General features: G+C 45.9%; 1 long non-coding RNA gene across 1 annotated transcript; it reads right to left on the bottom strand.

The window, feature by feature from the left end:
- Positions 1-927: 927 nt before the first annotated feature.
- On the bottom strand, positions 928-4,052 carry LOC123465510. The gene is made up of 3 exons (XR_006640728.1): positions 3,702-4,052; positions 1,925-2,090; positions 928-1,334 (listed from the first exon to the last, which is right to left on the bottom strand). It is a non-coding gene; the product is annotated as an uncharacterized LOC123465510 (long non-coding RNA).
- Between the last annotated feature and the right edge of the window lie 941 nt (positions 4,053-4,993).

Raw genomic sequence — 4,993 nt, forward strand, 5'->3', positions numbered from 1 at the left:
GGTTCCTTCTAGTGATCCCATCTTTTTGTGCCTCGTGACAATATGCAATCAATCTTTAAGAGGAAAGCCCCTTTCAGAGATGAGTCTTGTAAAGAGTCTAGCCTGGAACTGGTGAGTCTGACCCCAAATCTCCATAGGTGGTGGTGCCTGCTTGCTTTCTGTGGGTTTGTGAGATATGGATGAAGGAAGGCCAGTGATGCAGGGGGATTTGGCTTTTATCTACCTCAGATGGAGCCAGCCTAGGACTCCTGTGGGACTAGCCAGTCACTCAGACACAGTTTTGATTTCTCATGGTGCTAGCTGGTTGCTGGCAGGAGCCACTCTTTCCTTGGTCTGAATAGATGTGACATAGGACAGTTCTCTAGTGGTGGATGAAAGATGGCATATCAGGGCTTCCCTGGTGGTTCAGTGGTTAAGACTCCACCTTCCAATGCAGGGGAGTGTGGAGAACTAAGGTCATAGAACCTGGTCGGGGAACTAAGGTCATACATGTTGTGAAGTGCAGCCAAAAAAATAAAAAAGGTGGTAGTTTAGATGTTGTGTCCCCATCGGGTCTCCTAACTGGCCATGAGATCCCATAAAACCTGACACTGTGGTCCAGCGTGGGCCCTGCCCTGCCCCGCGCTCTTCTTCCTTGCCTCCTCCTTCATCTTCCGTCCCTACAGCTTCTCACTAGCCAGCACATGGAACTGGGAGAAAAAGAGAGCCAGCCTCACATATAAGGAAATAAATGCTGAGCTGTGACAATCCTGCCTGCTTTAGAAAGAGAGGTTTTATGTAGTTTTTGGCATTTACAAATCCTTTGTGAAAAGGTCACCCTGTTCTTGGAATCTTTTATTAATGCTGAAGACTGGCCCCGGAAATGTCATGTCTTTTTACCAAGATATTTACTCAAAAAAGTATGACTAAGCATCTGAAATTCTATCAGGAGCTCAACCTGGACCAGGCTGGGGAATCTGCAGGGGATAAGTGGGTCCTGGTCACTCTGGAGCAGTGGGGCGGAGGGGGTCCTCCTCCCCACCCCGAGCCCAAGTGAAGGGAAGGAGGGATAGACAGAGGTCACACACCCTGGGCATCTGCTGTCCCTTCTTTCTGTCATCCAAGATCCTTAGTATCTCCCGAGGGTCAGAGCTGGAAGGGATCTTGGTCTTCGTGTACAGTTCAGCACCCTCATCTTACAGGTGTGGAGACTGAGGCCCAGAGAGAAGAAGGCAACTGTAGGGACGCCATGAAGTTAGGGGCAAAGTAGAGACTTAAGACCAGGTGTCCTGACTCCTGGGTCAGTCTCTCTCCCTGACACCGAGCCATTGTCCAGACTCATCCTCATGCTGATCCTGGAAAGAGGGAAGAAAGTAAGCTTCTCTCTTTGGGTCTGAGGTGCCCGTTCCTGCATCCAGGGGCCAGGGGAATGCAGTGTGGGGGGAGATATGGGCAAGGGTGGCCCTACTGTGTGCCCCACTTCCCCTCCTTGTGACACAAGGAGAAATGCATAGACCAGCAGTCCTCACACATCAGCAGGCGTCCGAATCACTGAGGGGGCTTATAAAGCTGTGGAGGCCTGGCCCCATGCTCCGAGGTTCTGACTCAGTAGGTCTGGGACGGGACCCGATAACCAGTGCTTCTAAGATATTCCTGCTGCTGCTCAGAAGGACATAGCTTGAATCTGTCAACACCTGCTGCTGTTGCCCACCTGGCATGTGCTCACGCTATGTCTTTCACCGCAGCTGTGCCCACCTGTGTTTGGTGTGGGTTTGGTCTGAGAAGATGGATGGAAAGTATCAGTAGGAGTTGGGTGGTTGGGTGGAGTGGAATCCCCCGGATCATGGACTAGGCATGCCCAGGTGGCCAATTCTCCCATTCCCCTAGATGACAAGGGATACCTCTTCTAGGATGGGGAGAAGGAGCTTTGCTATGTGGTAGTTACCCAAGCATGCTTGCACCAAGGTGCTGAAGTTGGAGGAGAGGTACCGGAGTTGAGAGCCTTCTTGATCCAGAGCTTGGTATCAAAGCTCAAGGTCACGTTCTGCCCCACCTTCTTCTGCTGTGTGACCTTGTGGAGTACTTTACCTATGAAGTCCTGGTCTTCTCATCTGTAAAATGGGATTGAAGAAGATGTCGTCTCTACTACCACTGGGATTGTTTTGGTAAGAGGAGGCAAGGGATGTGAAATCCACAGGTAAACAGTAGTCTATGTACATATATATACTAGTTATTATTATTTTAACTTTGAAAGGAAATCGGGTTTTAGGTTTCTTTTATTTTCATCCTTGTGTTTAGAGAACTCAGATTAAAAAAAAAAGTTGGATTACATGAGGCAAAGTCCAAACTTCAGCCGTTACATCGACTTTGTTTATTTGGAATTACTTTATTCTGGAATACACGACAAATGAAAATTGTCTATGTTTATGGTGTACAGCATGATTTTAAACATTTTTTCATGTTTTGGCTGTGCTGTATGGCATGTGAGATCTTAGTTCCCCTCCCAGGGATGGACGCTGCACCCCCGTGTTGCAAGCGTGGAGCCCTAACCCCTGGACCACCAGGGAAGTTCCTACAACTTGATGTTTTGATATACACATGTACTGTGAAATGTTTACCGAAAGTAAATTAACATATCCATCACCTCACATAGTTACTGTGTTGGGGGGGTGGATAAAAACCATCAAGATTTACTCTCCTAGCAAATGTCAAGGATACAGTACAGTGCTGTGAACTACTATACGTTAGATCTCCCTAACTTACCCATCCTGCATACCTGAAACTTTGTACCCTTTAACCTACATCTTCCCTATTTTCCTGATCCCTTAGCTCTTGAAACCACCATTCTACTCTCTGCTTCTAAGAGCTGAACATTTTTACATTTCATATATAAGTGAGATCAGGCAGCGTTTGTCTTGCTGTGTCTGGCTTTTTCACTTAGCGTGGTAGATTTAGCCATGTTATTACACATGACAAGACTTCATTCTTTTTTAAGGCCAGAAAGATATTCTGTTGTATATGTACACCACATTTTCTTTATTCATTTGCCAATGGACACTTAGATTGTTTCTGAGTTTTGGCTATTATGCTTAACACTATTATGCAGTGAACACGGGAGTTCAGCTATCTTTCTGAGATCATGGTTTGACTTCCTTTGGATATATACCCAGAAGTTGCTGGATCATATGGAAGTTCTAGTTTTAGCTTTTAGAGGAACCTTCATACTGTTTTCCATAAAGACTGTACTAATTTATATTCCCACCAAGAGGACACATTCTCCCCATCCTGGCCAACCCTTGATTTTTTTGTTTTTTGATAAAAGCCAGTCTAGCAGGTGTCACACCAACTTTAGCCAGGACTCCAGTCAACATGAAAGATGGGGGCTAATTCATTCTTTCAGGTTTTAGAAATGTTGACATTTGCTGGTTTGGGACAACACAAGCCACATTTCCTCTTCAAGGCTGAATGTTTATAATTTCTCATGAATGTTTCGTACCCCTCAGAGTTGGACTTTGTAAACCTTGCCGAAATACACAAGACAACTCACTGGCACAGAGTTAACTGCATTTTATGGTGTGCCAGCTGTGTCATGGAGCTTCGAGAACAAGATTTCATCTTTGAAGGTACGCAACCGCGTTCCCACTTCAGAGGTGAGGAAACTGAGGCCCACAGATGTTGTCTCTTGACAAAGGCAGTGATTTAGTAAGTGGCAGAGTCCTTACCTTTTGATTGTACCCTCGGCTTCTCATAAGGGCCAGGAAAATACGTTGTAAACCGTGCTGCATTGAACAACAGTAAGGGACTGTTATTACATTATCCCACCATCGATTTTTAGTGCTCAGAGTAATTTTCTTGAGCTTTTTATTTTCCTAGTTGAACAAATATCCAGCCACTTGTGTATATCGGCAGCAGCAGCACTGCCTACGTGGCCCCCGCAGCGTCCTGCTGTGCTGATAACACATCCTCAGCCCCCAGTGACCACAGGCAAGACGGGGACAAAGGAAAGAGGGCTTTATGAATCTTCTCCATCCTTTGTCCACCAGCCTATTGCCTGGGAAAATTCCAAGCTTGTTTCCCACCCCCGACTCCAAACCACTTTGTTGCACCAGCATAATTTCTTACGATAACATTAACATATCATTGGAGCTCATTACCTTTGGTGTAATAGTTCCCTATTGAACTGTGTCAGACTAATTATGTCAGTTCCTTTTCATTCCAGTTTAGTGCTTCTCCAGAGAGTCGCAGTGCAGCACCGGTAATAATGATTAAACTGCTGTCTAATGCTCCACTGGACGTCCAAACCAAATGGGAAAATTTCTTGCCGAAGATGGGACTTGCAGTGGCCCTTGTACTTGATGCAATTTGGTGTTTTAAAAGCCATTACCTGGTGGACATTTCCCTAGGACAGTGGAGGGCTGATAGTGTTTCTTGGGGGTTGGGGGAAAAAAAGCAAATCAGGGAGAGAAACAGCTCAGCCAGCCACAGCAGTGGCTGAGAGGCAACACAGGAGCATTCTGGTCGCTTCTGAGCCCTTAAGTTCTGATCCGGTCCACCTGGATCGAAGATTTGCCACTCAGCTGGCAGAGGTGGGTGCGTGGGAAGAGGCCAGGGTAATGAATCAGGACAAGCCAATATCAAATGCTTAAAGCTCTGTTGCTAGTGTCAGATGAAAGAACCCAGGGAAGATGAATGAAAATGAAGTCACTTTCACCTTCCCTGTCGTCTCAGACAGAGCTCTTTGCTCCAGTCTAGATCGAACGTGCTTTTGTCTTTTTGCATAAAGTGCAGGGAGGCTGTCTCCTGCTCCCAAAAGCATAGAGACAGAGGTTGATATTCCTCATAGCTTAATGGGATGCCAACCTGTTCTGAGCACCGTTCTTTTCTTTTTTTAAACAATTTTATTGAAGTATAGCTGATTTACAATATTGTGTTAATTCCTGCTGTGCAGCAAAGTGATTCAGATACACCACACATATATATTCTTTTTCATTATGGTATTGCTGCTGCTGCTGCT

The sequence above is a fragment of the Bubalus bubalis genome, chromosome 3 (genome assembly GCF_019923935.1).
Source record: "Bubalus bubalis isolate 160015118507 breed Murrah chromosome 3, NDDB_SH_1, whole genome shotgun sequence".
Taxonomy (NCBI): domain Eukaryota; kingdom Metazoa; phylum Chordata; class Mammalia; order Artiodactyla; family Bovidae; genus Bubalus; species Bubalus bubalis.